The sequence below is a fragment of the Biomphalaria glabrata genome, chromosome 2, assembly GCF_947242115.1.
Source record: "Biomphalaria glabrata chromosome 2, xgBioGlab47.1, whole genome shotgun sequence".
Taxonomy (NCBI): domain Eukaryota; kingdom Metazoa; phylum Mollusca; class Gastropoda; family Planorbidae; genus Biomphalaria; species Biomphalaria glabrata.
In genome coordinates this window covers 50,012,029-50,028,968 of record NC_074712.1, presented here as the reverse complement: position 1 = coordinate 50,028,968, position 16,940 = coordinate 50,012,029, and the positions used below count along the sequence as shown (strand labels likewise).

The 16,940-nt window shown below is 38.2% G+C and overlaps 1 protein-coding gene across 1 annotated transcript in view; it reads right to left on the bottom strand.

Annotated features, from left to right (window-relative positions):
- Positions 1 to 16,940, bottom strand: part of LOC106072517 (uncharacterized) — a 100,205-nt gene that overhangs the window by 42,723 nt on the left and 40,542 nt on the right. The gene's annotated exons all lie outside the window — the stretch shown is intronic.

Sequence of the window (16,940 nt, the reverse complement as noted above, 5' to 3'; positions counted from 1 at the left end):
CAAAAAAAGTTTGTCCTCCGTACGATCTATGACTTTTCTTCGGCTTCTCAATTCAAACTATATTATATTTTAACAATGACCCTTCTCACACACAGTGACACACACAGTGACACACACACAAATATAACCGCTTTCACACTATTTTATTACAATGACTATTTTAACTTTTTTAACACTCTCCGACTGATCGAATATTCAGTATATTCAGGCCTAGAGAAAAAATAATACATTTTCCGAAGGCCCCAATTCAATGTCACATTCCAGTCCTGAACTGTGTATTTTTTGCGGTATTATGTTCTTCAAATAAAAAGAAATATCAATTTGTTTTGTTTTTATCTGATGCCGCTCATGAATATAGAGAAATAACTACAGATCTAGATCTATCTTTTCATGTTTTAGGATTAGTTTTTTATTATTTCTTTTTAGTCAGCGTCTAAAGGTTAGCGTCTGTCTTTCCATCCCTTTTAGATCTCAGAAACTACAGGTTCTGATTCAACGGCTACTTTTTTTCTTTTCCGAAAGTGAACAATTTAATTTTTAAACGTATCTATGCCAGTAGATTAAAAAAAATACACCACTTTTAAATTATTTTTATTCTTTTCTCTTTTTTCAGGATACCTTAGCTTTTTAGCGGCCCCCGAAGGGGAAAAAACGCTATTAGTTTTGTGTGGTCTGTCTGTCCGTCCGTTCGGCCGTCCCGTTTAGATCTCGTAAACTAGAAAAGACAGTGAAAATCAGACATCACAATATTTTAGACCATTCAAAGTTCTGATGCAACGGCTACAATTTTCTCTTCTGAAACCAAAAAAAACAAATTATTTAAAGCACTTATGCAAGCAGTTTTTTCATAAAATACACCACTTTTACAACTATTCACAATTAATAGTAACAAACACGGACGGCTGTTTAGTAAGGGAGCTGGGTATTTACCATATTTGAACATTTATGCAAATGGTTGATGATTTTTTGTCCAAAATTATTTTTTTACATTGGTATTGCAAAGTTATGTAAGTTCTATCATACTAACTACTTAATTTACAAAACAAAAATGTTAATTTTTTAAACAGAAAAAATCTATTTAGTAGGCTATGCATATAAGTTGGACATAATTTAAAACAACAATTAATAAGTAGTTTTTCATATTATCACGTGAACTGCAGCGCCGTACCAAAGCTATTAAATATTTAACTTAAGGAAAAAGAATTTTTTTTTACCGAAAGGTTTTTTTCTTGAGGCTTTCAATAAAAGATTTTACAAAACAATTAGATCATTTAGATTACTATACTATTAATATAATTTGTCCATCGTGGTTCAATGATGACCACTTTGTCATTAAGGGGGCTGAGGGCTTTGCACTGGGGTTCTATGCCTCCTTATTTGGCTGGTGAGACCTATAAGAGCTCGGAATGATCGGCTGCACACTGGGCAGGTTATTCCAGCTAGAGCTAGTGTCGTGGGCCTTGCTTTTCTTCTCTGACGTTTTTCTTCTGCCAGCGTTGTTCATTTTTCCTCAGCAACCAGTGCGCCAGTTTTCACATCGCGACGCCATGATGCTCAGTCGTGTGCCTCTGTCTCCCAAGTGGCTAGGTCTTTGCTGAACGCCTTAAGAGAAGCTTTGAGGGTGTCTATGAAGAGCTTTCTTTAACCACCTTGTGAGCGCTTTTCTTCGCTTAGTTGGCCATACAAGAGTCGTTTAGGGATGCGGTGGTCTTCCATTCTGAAGAAGTGTCTTGCCCATCGCAGCTGGGACTGCATCAGGATTGTGTGGATGCTTTGCAGACCCGCTCTTTCAAGAACTTCAGTATCTGTTTTTTTGTCTTGCCATTTGACATTCAGTATTTTTTTAGACGTCATGTGGAAGTGATTCAGTTTCTTTGCATGTTTTCTGTACACTGTCCACGTTTCTGAGGCATAGAGCAATGTAGAGAGGATGAAGGCTCGGTAGATCCCTAGCTTTGTATTTGTGGTGATACCACTTCTGTTCCAGACATTTTTAAACAGTCTGCCATAGGATGCACTGGTTTTGGCGATATGCAAGTCGATTTTATTATCAATCTTTCCATTTCTGGAGAGTGTGCTGCCAAGATATGTGAATCTGTCCACTGCATTTATATCATATCCATTTATCTTGATGCTTGGATCCGAGTAGGCTTTCCCTGGAGCAGGTAAATATAAGACTTCAGTCTTTTTTGTGTTAATGGTAAGGGCAAAGTCTGAGTAGGCTCTTGAGAAGTAACTGACAATGTTCTGCAGGTCATTTTCAGAGCAGGCATTTAGGGCACAGTCGTCAGCAAATAGCAAGTCCCTGATTACTGCTGATTTTGTTTTTGATTTTGCTTTGAGCCGCCTAAATTAGATACTCATTATAAGACATCAGTTAGGCCAGGTTCAAATCGAACATCACATACACTTTCACCTATTCCTTGGTCTGCTGAACCGTTGGTGCACCACTCAAGATCTGTCAATCTTCTTTCTCCATTCTTCTCTGTCATTTGCATTTAATAGAATTTCATTCTGATATTCTTTTTGAAAATATTGAAACCTATCTTTTTACCTGCCTGGGTGGACCACTTCAGAGGCCGATTTTGATTTTGAGTTTGTGTTACCACACAAACTGTCTTTGTAACCTTACTTATTAATGACTTTAGGTACTTTATTAAGAAACACTGCACTATTCACACTAGCACAGATCTGACTATTTGTGTCAATATCTTCTAAAGTTTTTTTTTGCTTTTTTAACCATCTTACATTCACTAAATAGGTGTTTCTCTGGGTTTGGGTTTTCTTTTTTACAAATTTTGATGGTATATTTGGACCTTGTTGTATTTGTGAGTTTTCTTTTTAATGTTAGTCTGTAAGCCACTTCTCGTGCTTTGGGTGTTATGTATTTGTTGTGTAAATACACGAATGTGTCTATCAATTTTGTTGTTTTAGCCCCTAACTCCCTGCCCCACTTAATTCTAACTTATATGTTTTCTTTCAGGTTGCCCCTCAGTGTAGTGTATATAGTTTTTGAGTCGTGGATGGCTGCCTGGTCGTGCGTTTTGCGCACTGAACTGTCGTTCGGATTTATCAATGGTCGAGGGTTCAAATCCTGCCCGCTCCCATCCCCCGTCTTCCTAGGAAGTAAAGTATTTTCAACTCTGAAGGAACATCCGAAACATGTCAAACAAACATTTTGGTGTGTTACGTTTTCGTTGCTTGGTAGGTTTCTTGTGCGTGATCTATAGAAAGGGTATATATGTTTACCGAAATGATGAGATGTGTTGTTTTAATTTGGGAAGCAGTTTGTTCAGTTAATGCCAAAAATAATAGAATACTAAAGGTGAAGCTGTTGGGAGACCGAACTATGTTTCCTACAAATTTTATTGTGTTTTGATTTTTCTTTAAATGTCTTGTAAACCTATCTCCCCTTCTCTTTTATCTCGTATAAGTGTTTTATGTTTTATATTCTTTATTGTGTTTTTATGCATGTGTTGCCTGAGCTAGCAAAGAAAACCAGTGACTTGGCAGAATTTAAGTCATTGGTTAACATGCATGACTAGATGCATGACGCGTAGGACGTAATTATCTTTTTTCTTGAAGTAACGTCTATATTAGATTAGATATGATTCTCAAACAGAGGTTCTAGGCAAAGGGTATATAGAAAAGGGGTTGGGGGCAACCATGACTAACAAATCTTCTAATGGGAATCCTGCTAATAAGTGTTTGGTTTATTTTAAGTTGGCTTGTGGCATCGGTGTAAACCAGATTAATGTATTTTGTCAACGTCTTGTCTATGCCTGTCTTGGGTAGGTGTCTAGTATTTTAAATAAGTAACTTTGGTCGATTCTGTCAAAAGCTTTCTCTTGGTCAATGGACATCATGAGGGCTGCTTTTAAGTCTTTGTCTTTACAGTAATAGATAATGTCTTGTAAGAAGTGGTTCAATTCGTCTATATTTTTGTCGGGCTTACTAATATACTGGTCTTGTTCTATTAGATGGGTTAAAAGGGGCTTAACTCTTACAAAAAAACATTTTTGTCAGTAGTTTATAATCGGTATTTAAAAGGGAAATTGTTCTAAAGTCACTATTTGTTGTGTTGTTTTCGGGGGGGGGGGGAGGTAATAATGTAACGTATGCAAGTTAAAAAAATGTAGGTGTCTGTACTGTTTCTAACATGTCGCTGTATATTCTTAATAGAAGTGGTCCTATTTGGAGTAAAAAAGTTTTGTAAAATACATATGTCAAACCATCTAGACCAAGGGATTTATTATTTTGTGTAGTGTCTAAAGCAGCCCTCAGTTCCTTGAGTGTAAAGGTCATATTGATCTTTCCTTTTTTCGTCGAAGTTATTGTTTTGCAGACATTTAGGAAAACGTTTTGTTCAGCTGTATCTGTCTGCTCTTTATAATTTATGCTGGTGAAATGTATTGTAAAAATATCCACTATTTTGTCGCTGTCGTATGTTTATTCCATCTTTGTCTTTTATTTTGTCTGTCATCCTGTTTCGGTGTTTATTTTGTTCTGTCGCCAAGTATAATTTGTTTTTAGTCCTTCTGCCATTCGGGTGCTTTTGCACCTGATTTCGGCCCCTATGTATTTGTAAATCTCTTCCAGTTGGGCGGTTAATTTTATTTTTTCTTTCTATTTCGTCTTGAGTTTGAGTTAGCAGCTGTGTAAGTCTCTGTTTTTTCGTTTTTTCTTTTTGTTTGTTTGATTTTCGATAAAATTTTAATTTGCTGTTTAATTGAGTTTTTAATTAATGCCCATGTCTTTGTTAGTTTGTATTTATTTTTGATTATGTCTTGTGCTGTGGTTAGGAGAAGTTGGCTTATTAATTCTTTGATTACCGGGTCTTCTAATAAATTTTTATTTAGTTTCCAATGGGTTTCTTTTTATTATTTTCTTTTTTATTACTTTTTTTTACCTAGCTCGAGTAGTACCCCTTTATGGTCTGAGTAATGCCAGGTTTTTACTAAATGTGTATCACTAACTATTTCAATGTCTTTTTGCTTGTAAATGCGATCAATTCTGGTTTTCACCGGGTAAGATCTGTGTACTTTGGTGGTTTCCTTGCTATCCAACTCTACCTTTCTGTACAAATATACCAAGTGGAATATGTTTTACAAATTCCTCAATGTAATTGTGTGTCTCAGCTAATAGATGAATGTGTGGACGTGTATGTGTTGTTTGTCTAGCTGTGTCTCTATAAAATTAAAATCTCTCCCATGTATGTGTTTTGTAGTGTATCACTCAAGATCTGGAAGAATTTACGTTTTCCTCTTCTTCTCTGAGCGGGTGCGTCAATGTTAACTAATGTATATTTGTGACTTGTGAGACTACGCTAACTATAGTTACCCTTCCATCGTTGTCTTTATATGTATGTGTGATTTTAGTTTAGTCTGATGTTTCTAAAATTGCTACTCCTCTAAAAAATTTCCCCAAGCTAAAGTGACCCCCCTTATTGATCTATTTGCCTAAAATATGGTGGGTGTGTTTGTTTTCTGAAGGAAGGTGAAATCAGGTTTATATTTCCTAGCGAGGTGTACTATATACGTGTGCAAGAACATCCTGGGGAGCCGAAAAGAAAACCTAATACACTGGACAAGCTACGTCAGATCTGTAATGGATAACTGTCCTTACAAGTAGCCGCCAACAAAACCTATAAGTCATCATTAGATACAGTCCAAAACCAAGCTTTGCGTCTAATCAGTGGAGGTATGAGAACTACTCCCACAGCAGTCTGTGAAATAGACTCTAATATTGAACCTCTTATGTTAAGGCGCAACAGAGCAGCATTAGAAGCTATTGAGAGATACAGAAGGTTAGAGGATGATCATCCTAATAAACTACTAACACAAGCAAAAATAAAGCAAACCAACTAGCCCTAAAACACCATCTACTTAATAACAGAGACAAAATTACCAGATTTTCAAACATAAATCCTGGACTTAACTTCAAACAACCAACCATTAAAACACTTTTATTAAATTATACCCTTACAAAAGAATCAAATTCACTGGAGCTCAAAGTAGGCACGCTCGAAACAATGGAAAGCCTTCCAAAACAACTATTCATATATATACCGACGGATCGGCCTTCAAAGCCACCATTAAAACTGGTCTTGGTACCTTCTTGGTCTTCCCTAAAAATAATCACTTTGAAATAAATAGCTCGAACTTCCAAGCCAAAATAGAGGCAATTACCATAGTATTGCAGACAGTCGAAAACAAATTATATGAAGGATTACAATCACCATCAGATATTGTTGTCCTTACAGACTCCCAATCTATTCTGCAAGCACTTAACAGCAGCACCCCTAACAGCCCAAGAGAGATGTACTGCAGTACTGAACAACTGAAGAGAAAACCACTTTATTTTTCCTTGGCACAGTCTGCATAAGAGCTACTAGCTTAGCAGCAAAAAGCTGGTTAGAAGAATAATAATGTGTGCTTATTTTTTAAACTACTAATTTAGTCAGAGAGTGGGGGAAAATCCACTCCGGTCTTCCATTCCTCCTCTTCTCTTCTCTCTTCCTCCGACCCGGGATCCTCATTTAGTTCCTCAGGCTGAGATTCTTTATTTGCAACATGCAAAGAGTAAGAGAAAGTTCTATTTCTTTTAATTTTAGTTGGGGTAGTTGGACTGTACTATTCTCCATTGTCTTCAATTTGTTTCCTATCAATAGGGTTTGTGGGAGAAAGATCCACGCCTCTTATCACTGTGTTGACGATATCTCAGTGTTGACCAATGCTCCATCCCTTTTGTGGTTTACCACCAATGTAAACCCATCTTTTTCTAACAATGTGACATTTTGTGTTTCATTGTGTGTGTTTTTTCCCCAGCTTCACCCCCTTTCAAAACCGAGGCATAAGGGCCTTTGGCGTTGTATTCCTGTTTTTGTTTCTGGGTTGCTTTCTTTCCCCCTAAGGGTGGTTTTATTGGTACACTGGTTTGACTAGTCCACAGTGCCAGACCACATTCCAGATGTTTCTTCTAGATCTAGAAAGTTTTTACAGAAATGACTATCAGAAATTCAATGAGAAAATTAAAATAAAAATATGAATGAACAAAAACTTTGAAAACGATACAAAGGTAGAAAACTAGAATATTGAAATTATATAATGTCTAGAATAAATACACTATATACTCCCGCCTCCTACACGTCTCACTAGTGATCTATATTAACTCAGAAAATACAGTAATCCAAGTACGAATGCTACGAAAGCACTTTTGGCATTTCAGATTTCTCAATGATTTTTCAGTCTTTATTTTAAATTGTTATGAATTACTCATGCGTTTCTGAATAGATCGGATGAGAGTCATTGCAGAAAATTGCTGATTTTATAGGTTATATTCTGTTTTTCCCCATTTCTTTTTTTTTTTCTTTGACGTCAGTTTACGAGCTCTTTACATCCTAGGAATACTTGGGCTTTTGCCACTTTTCTTTGCCTCTATTTTGAGCTATCGGCCTCTTTATTGTTTTTTTTTCTTCAAATATATATATTTTTATTAGTCAAGGTAGTTAATTAGTTACAATTTAAAATACAATGATCACAAACATGGAAATGGAAATAATTACATTGAGATTGTCATAACATTTTATCGTTATAAGTTGCTTTGTACAGGTTATTCATCATACGACATTTTTTTTAACAGCACAAAATTAATATCAGCACAAAATTAATATTTTTTTCATATATAAAGTATTTAATATATATATATATATATATATATATATATATATATATATATATATACACGGCCGCCGCTACCTATTGTTCAATGTTTGCATTGCACTCAGGCGGTCGAATGGAAGGGGCGGCCGATTCATTATATCAAGATTATTTTTTTTGGTAATAGGCGATATTATGCCGCCCACGCCTGATCCGGTTCTTTCTGTGGTCTTACTGTAGACAATAAGCTCCTAAACCTACCCTCCACAGCTGTACCATCGCAAATTAATATTAAGCCGAAAAAAAAAATTTAGTTTTCAAGTTCTTTTATCATTGTTGTAATGAAAAATACGCCATTTTGTTTAATACGTTCTTAAGAGGATGTAACTCTCCATCCCAGAAGTTTAAAAAACAATAAACTAAGAGCAAGTATCACTGAACTATATATTATTTTGATGGAATTTAGTATGATCAAAATTTAGATTTAGTGCTAGCTTTAGGGTTAGGGTTAGAATTAGGTTTAGGGTTATGTTTAGGATTAGGTTTAGAATTAGGGTTAGGGTTAGAATTAGGTTTAGGGTTAGGATTAGGTTTAGAATTAGGGTTAGGGTTAGAATTAGGTTTAGGGTTAGGTTAAGGATTAGGATTATTAGGTTTAGAATTAGGGTTAGGGTTAGAATTAGGTTTAGGGTTAGGTTTAGTGCTAGGTTTAAGATTAGATTTAGAATTAGGGTTAGGTTTACAGCTAGGTTTAGGGTTAGGGGTTTGGGGTTAGGTTTAGGTTTAGAATTAGGGTTAGTTTTAGGATTAGGGTTAGGTTTAGAATAGGTTTAGTGAAACCTAACCCTAACCTTAAATCTAACCCTAAACCTAGCACTAACCCTAAACCTAACCCTAAACCTAGCACTAACCCTAAACCTAAATACTAAACCTAACCCTAAACCTAGCAATAACCCTATCCCTAAACCTAAATACTAAACCTAACCCTAAACTTAATTTCCTAAACCTAGTACTAAACCTTAACCTAAATACTAACCCTAAACCTAATTCTAAATTATATACCTAATTCTTATTCTAAACCTAACACTAAACCTAGCAGTAAACCTTTTATTTTGATCCTACTAAACCTAATCCTAAACTATAATATAGTGCTCCAAACGATATATAGTTCAGTGACATTTTTTTCTTTACTTCCTCTCCAGAACATCATAACAATATGGCGTTGCCTCTATTACAGCAATAATAAGGAACCGTAAAAACTAAATATTTTTTTTTCGGCTTAATATTAATTTGCGATGGTACAGCTTTGGAGGGTAGGTTTATGAGCCTATGGTCTACGGTAGGACCACAGAAAGAACCGGATCAGGCGTGGGCGGCATAATATCGCCTATTACCATATTTTTTATTTTTTAGTCTAATAATAATAATAAAATTTCTTAAATATTTTATTTAAATTCTAATTATTCCATTATCCATTGAAAACTTGCTGGAGGGTGGGGGGGGGGGGGGGTGGAAAGAAGACGATATTCGTACAATAAGTTATTTTGTAAACTTTACTAAGAAGACAAAAGCGGTAGGCGATGGATTCCCATGGGTTTGTCCATAAGCGCCGACTCTCCCTGGCCTTGAATTTTCGAGGGTTGTTTGCAATATTTGTTTCGAATTGAATTGCCCGCCCTGTACGTAGATCTAGTAATTAGAAAGTCACTTTTATTTGAAATGGCTTTTATTTGAAAATATAATTTTTTGGCTGATTATAGAGTGTAGATGTAGATCTACAATAAGTTCATTTGTGTTCCAGTTTAAATAAATTTTAATTATCTTCTTTTAGTAGTAAGTTTCTTAAACTTTGGGTCCTCCCCGAGGTGGGGGGGGCGAGTACCTTGAATTGGGCGGGGTGCGCAACTTTCTGACAAAAGGGGGTGTTATAGAGTGCCATTGTGTTTCCTAGGCGGCAGTAAGAAGAGGTTAAGCGATTGATTTGTGGTCATGCATTGAGGATGATAAAATTAGCGTAGTGCAAATGTGAAAACGGCAGACAATCTTGAAACATGAAAGTGTACAGATGTTGTTTTGTGGCAAGGTAGATTTCGTTTAAATATCAGTATAATTCATTAATACTACATCTCAATCTCAAGTTAAATATGTGAATATTGTAATAACAGTTAAGCTATATTGAGTTTATGTTCACACAAGAAGTTTCTTCAAGTTTTTTAAAGTTAATTTAGTAAAAATATAAAACGCCTTTATTGTTTCAATTGTACTAGCTGTTTGTAGCGACAAACCAACGACCAACTAATAACACGGAGAGGGGGCGTCGAAAAAAATGTTTTATTTTCAGTGTAACTTATCTCAATATTAATAAAATTAAAACATATTAAGTAGGAGATGTCATTTTATCTTCTAATAAGACCTTGTTAAATGTAGACCGCTTTTTGCGAGATGCGTATGCTACAATATGGGTCAAAACGTTTTGAAGAAAACATTTTAAAACGTCTCCGCGTGTGTGATTCTTTGTCTCAAAATAGTCGAATTTCTTCTGTCTATTGCACTTAATTATAGTGACGACTTTTGTGTGGAAAAAGAAAATCGTCCGCGACAGAGACGTCCAACTTAACAAGAAAAATATTTTTAAAAAGATCACGCCCATTACAGAAGTACGAGCGCAATATGTAGGCCTACCTAGAATGTCCCACGCATAATACTATTGGCCAGGGCTGCCTCTTTATTATAAGATTTAACATGGTCCTCGACTTTTTTTTTATTAGGATGAACTCATCAATATTAGCCTTTTTAAAATTTTTCTCTTCATACTGTTATAAACCTGGTGGTGGCACAGAGAGGGGTAGTGGTGTGAGTGTAGTCAGCCGACGCAAATCGCCCCAGGCCAGCGCTAGACGAGCGGACAACCGTGACGAGTTACGACGATCGGCCGAGACGAGTTAACAACATGAAGGTTCGAGTAGGATCGGCGTCGTGAACAGAGCTCATTAGCGTCACGAGAGTTGTAGTCATCTGACCACCTAGAAACGTCGAGCGGCGTTCTGTCCGGTTCTAGAAGGCCAGTAGGGACCCTATATAAAGAGCGGAGGTGTCGCAGTCAAGACGGTTCAGAAAGCGGGTTCACGACAGGAGTTCAGAACACGGTCGACTACAGCACAGTTCAACGGTGTGGTCCTGTACGGAGCATTACGACGGTTCAGTGCGGAGTACTGTCAAGTACAGTTGAGACGAACAGCGTCTTGATCTTGGTCTGTGATCGAGTCCGACACAACGAGCCCAAGTGTGTGAAGTCAGTCCCGAACTGTTGAACCCAGTGCAAGCCCGGAACGAGACGGAGAGACCAGTGCAAGACTTGATACGGCGGAACGGTGTTATCGGAGAGATATTTGTTATCGCAGAGCTATTTGTACTGTTCTACGTGCTGCCAATTGTACAGTATTGGCTGTTATTTATGGACATTAAACCTTTACGTTATTTTGGAGCCCTGACTTGTCAAGTTCTTTAAGTTGGTGGTGTATGGTGCAGTTTGCAGAGAGCCTGGATAGTGAGATTCGTAACAACTGGTGTCAGAAGTGGGATCGGATCGGAATCGGATTGGATCGGATCTACTATGGCTCGTCTGAAACTGCTGTACGAACTTGAATTTAGAGAACTGAAGGAAGAACTCCGTGGACGAAGGCTGAAGGTATATGGTAACAAGGAAACTTTACAAGCACGCCTCCGAGAAGACATGTTGGAAGAAGAAGAAGATCCGGACACATACCTTTTTGAAGTCGAACCGGATTTGCTGGAACAGCTCACCAGTAGAATGCAGCAACAGATCACCAGTACCATACAGGAACAGATGGCAGATATGCAGGGACAAATCGCCAGTAGCAAACAGGAACAGATGGCAGCTATGCAGGGACAGATGGCAGCTATACAGGGACAAATCGCCAGTAGCAAACAGGAGCAGATGGCAGCTATGAACTCGGCGCTAGAAAACACCAATTCCAAGATAGATGCCATGAACACCAAGATAGCCGCTATGAACCAACGCATACCTCCTGTGGAGGAGAGAATCAACAAATCAGACGTTCGTTCAGATGCTAAAGCCAGAGAAAGGAGCCTTGGTGGTGATCATGAGGACCCATTGAAACCTGACGAAGCCGTTGAGAGACACTTGCAAGTCGAGAGATATCAGCCAGGTCCGAACCTAACAGACGTTGGTCCAGCTGCCAAGACTGGAGAGGAAAGTCCTGATGGTGGTCAAGAGAATCCAAGGAAGCCTGACGTTGAAGATGATGGACATTTGCACGATGAAAGTCATCGACAAGGTCTGAAACCAACAAGCGATTGGCCCGATACTGAGACGAGAGAGAGAGGTCCTGATGACGGTGAAGAAAGCCGATTGGAACCTGAGGCCGAAGACGAAGTGGAGTGTTACCAACCTGCCCCACGAGCATGTCCTCCAGACACGGCTGAAAATGATGACTTGTCCCACTATTCCCTGTCCTATGGATTTGAAACCCATCACAACCCTTCTCCGCAAAGCCCTATGACGTCACCTCTTTGGCCAACGATCTTGGTATCCCCAGCCCTTACATCCTATACTTCTCCATGTATCAAGTGGCTGCCCTCAATACCGAACGACAAGAGAGCGACGCGACCACGACATCACTGCAGTCACATAAAGGCCAACTGGCGGAGAAGAAGAAGGCTACTTTTGTTGAATGCAAGATGGATGACGATGCAACCTCGATATCACTGCAGCCACATGAAGACTAACTGGCGGAGAAGAAGAAGAAGGCGACTTTTGCTGAGTGCAATATGGATGACCATGCGATCACGAGGTCGATACAACCAGATGAAGGCTAACTGGAGGAAAAGAAGAAAACGTTTTCTGAACTCAACGTGGATGGCGATGAAAGCACGACGGCGAAGCAACCAGGTTAAGGCCAACTGGAGGAAGAGAAGGAAGCGACTATTGCTGACTGCAACATGGATGGCTCCATCAAGCTCAAGAGGCAAGCCAACTGCCACTGATCGCCCCCCGCCTGCAGCGATGAAACTTTACAGCCAATGTCATGATGTTGATTCTTTCCGGGACGGACAGATCTAAGGAGGGGGCAGTGTTATAAACCTGGTGGTGGCACAGAGAGGGGTAGTGGTGTGAGTGTAGTCAGCCGACGCAAATCGCCCCAGGCCAGCGCTAGACGAGCGGTCAACCGTGACGAGTTACGACGATCGGCCGAGACGAGTTAACAACATGAAGGTTCGAGTAGGATCGGCGTCGTGAACAGAGCTCATTAGCGTCACGAGAGTTGTAGTCATCTGACCACCTAGAAACGTCGAGCGGCGTTCTGTCCGGTTCTAGAAGGCCAGTAGGGACCCTATATAAAGAGCGGAGGTGTCGCAGTCAAGACGGTTCAGAAAGCGGGTTCACGACAGGAGTTCAGAACACGGTCGACTACAGCACAGTTCAACGGTGTGGTCCTGTACGGAGCATTACGACGGTTCAGTGCGGAGTACTGTCAAGTACAGTTGAGACGAACAGCGTCTTGATCTTGGTCTGTGATCGAGTCCGACACAACGAGCCCAAGTGTGTGAAGTCAGTCCCGAACTGTTGAACCCAGTGCAAGCCCGGAACGAGACGGAGAGACCAGTGCAAGACTTGATACGGCGGAACGGTGTTATCGGAGAGATATTTGTTATCGCAGAGCTATTTGTACTGTTCTACGTGCTGCCAATTGTACAGTATTGGCTGTTATTTATGGACATTAAACCTTTACGTTATTTTGGAGCCCTGACTTGTCAAGTTCTTTAAGTTGGTGGTGTATGGTGCAGTTTGCAGAGAGCCTGGATAGTGAGATTCGTAACAATACTAAGAAAAAAAGGCCAGAATACGCTTAGCGCCGCGTCCCGCCCGGAATTAAACCCCTTGATGACTTGAGTGAAAACCTGCCACATCTTCAATTCTGCCTCCATGAAGAAACTTTGACAACGATTAAGGCAACACTATTTCGGAAGAAAAATAAATGCCAATTATTTTTGGTGAAATGTCTTTTCCTAAATTTGGATTGTATACATAGTGTTAAAAAATATAAATGAAAAATAAAACCTAAATATTAACACTAAGTTTCTTTTCTTGTTCATTACATTCATTAAAACAATGCAAAGGGCATGGGGATACGTCAACGATGTGAATGGGAAATAACAAGGAATCGTCTACAAAAATAGATTTAAATCAAAGAGCGTATAGTGGTATAGTGTCAAACTCAGTCTTAATGATATTTTTTGCTAAAAAAAAGGGGGGGCGGCAGTTTTTAATTGTGCAAGCAGGCGGCCACAACCCTCTCGGCAGCCCTGTATAAATATATATATATATATATATATATATATATATATATATATATTTATATATATATATGTATATATATATATATATATATATATACATCATGGGCGTAGCCAGGATTTTTTTTCGGGGGTGGTGGGGTGGTTTCCCCCACCCCCCGACCCCCCGACCCGCGAAAAAAATATATTTATATGTATTTATGTGTGTGTGTACATAATTTTTATTACATTCTGACCCTTCATTCTTTCGGAAGTTAGTGGAAAAATTGTAAATTCCCCACCATTACTAGCAAGGGGGTCTGCGGGAGCGCTAGAAGCTCCCCCAGCGCTCCGCCCTATTTCTGGTATTGAAAGCCAACAAAATGCATATTCTGAGGTATCTACAGTGCATTTTCTTGCTATTAAAAAGTTTTATTTCAAAAACCTAATGTGCTATTCTTACTGACTTAGAACCTCCCGCGCCGTTCGGCGCATTTGCCGTCAAGCTGTTTCCATAAAAATTTGTCACTGGTAATGTCTGAAGCCTCTTCCCACCTGCTCCGAGAACCTCCATGAATGTGTGGCGTCAAGTTGTACTAGAATATCATTGCAACTCTTCTTATGCGTAATTCATTTGTCGGAGAACATGTCCCGCGAACCTCATGCGACGCTCTTACTAAGAGGTCGACTCCCAATTCGGCATAGGATTTCCTTGATTTAGAATAGATCTCTATAACTGACTCCTAAAATGTGTCTTAGCCATCTTTGATGAGCCACATTTAGTGTTTTTCAATTTCGTCAGATGACTATTTCCTGCACATTATTAATGGAGCCCCGCCACTGGTAGAAATGTGTAATCTCTCTTGAAAACGCTCTTGGAACTAAGTGACTGTAGTTTGCTATAGATGTTATATCGAAAAGAGAAGTTTTATCGTCTAAATCATTTGTTGGGGGTTTTAAACTAAAAAATCTCTGGAGTTTTTTTGTGTTTTTTTTAATTCAAAACCCCCTTTAGCTACGGTAATAGAATTTAGTAACTGTAGTTTGCTTTAGAATAATATTGAAGATAGAGGTTTTCCACCTCAAAATGCTCTATATGGGGAAACCATTTTTGTGTAATTTGCTTTTTTTTTATATTGAAGAGGTATTTTTAGCATCAAACCTCTTTGAAGGAGGGTTAAACTTAAAACCCCTTTGGCTATGCTCATAGATTTAGAAGTGTGTAATTTTCTTTTTTTTATATATTGAAAAGGTACTTTTTAGCTTCAAAATCCACTGGAAGGAAGTTTAAACTCAAAACCCTTTTGACTACATTCATATAATTTTGAGTGTATAATTAAATTCGTTTTTAATATTAAAGAGGTATTTTTTACCTTCAAACCCCGCAGAAGGGGGGTTTAAACTCAAAACTGAGTCAAAACAAATTTAGCTACGCTCATAACATTTTGAGTGTGTAATTATCTCTTTTTTTATATCGAAGAGGTATTTTTTGGCTTCAAACCCTACTAAAGAGAGGGGGGGGGTAACTCAAAGCCCCTTCAAAATTTTCAGTGTGTAATTTACTTTTTTATATTAAAGAGATGGTTTATCGTAAATTTTGGAGGGGGTTTTAAAATCAAAATCTTCCTTAACTGTGCTTTTGAAGTTTGGGGATTGTCGTTTGCATTTTTTTTTTTGGTTTTGTTTTATAGAAGAGGGTGATTTAACTGCTAAAACATTTGGTAGATGGTTTTAAACTCAAAACCCCTTGGTAGGGGGTTTTAAAATCAAAACCCCCCCTGTTAAGGGGTTTTAAGCTCAAAAACCCTTGGCTGTGCTGGGGCAAGTGACGGTTTGGTATTAAAATTTCACCTAAAATAAACAAAATCAAAGCAAAAAATCAGTCACTAAATTCCGATCCCCCCCCCCTGCGGGGGGGAAATTTCATTACGGGGGGGGGGGGGGGAGGGGTTGAACCCCAAACCCCCCCTCCAGGCTATGCCCATGATATATTTATATATACACACAAACTTATACGTACATAGGCAACCAAACATCTACGTTGGTTCTTTTATTTTTTCCCTTCATGTGACAATTTTTGATTTCCTCCTTTGAGATTCGGAACACTACTTTCTCACCATCAAGGTGGCAATCGTGTCTGCTGTAGTCAGTATCTGGGGAGATTCTGCTTTGCGACGCTTTCTATTCCTTTTAGTCACCGGGGTCTATAAGAGTCGTACAGAAAGTTTTTTTTTTCTTTTTTTCTCCTCTTCCGCGTCTCCTTTTTTTTTTTACTCTTTTTTTTAAGGATACCTCTGCTTTTTAGCTTTTGACGTCAGTCTTCGGGCTGTTTACGTCCTAGGAATCCTTTAGCTTTTGCTTCTTTTTCTTTGCCTCTTTTTTGGGCTCTGCCTCTTTTTTGGGCTATTGGCCTCTTTATTGGGCTTTTTTTTCTTCCCTTTTCTTTTTGCTTTTTTTTTCTTTATTTTAAAAACAAAGATTTTATTTTTATAAATTAATAAATTAACATATATTATTTGATACTAATGATAATATAGATGAATATATCTTTAAAAAAAACAAAAAAAAAAACAACAACAACTCGTTCTTATAAACAACAAGAAACATTTCAAAGACCTATCTCAGTATGTTTGTGGATTAGACTGCAGTAGGCGTTCCTAAAGAAAGGTCAAGGTTAATCATAATCATTTTTTCCCCTTCCCTTCATTTGACAATTTTTGATTGCCTCCCTTGAGACTTGGAACACGACTTCCTCATCGTCAAGGTGGCAACCATGTCTAGTACAGTCAGAATTTGGGGAGTCTTTACTTGCGACAATTTCTCTGTGGCTGAAATTTGGTCACAGGTGTCTATTAGAGTTGTAGTAATAATACTTATTAATTTTAAAGTTTTATAAATTTTTAATTTTTTTTTTTTTTTAAATTTCAAATGAAATTTATTAATTTGATATATGTGGTAAAAGGT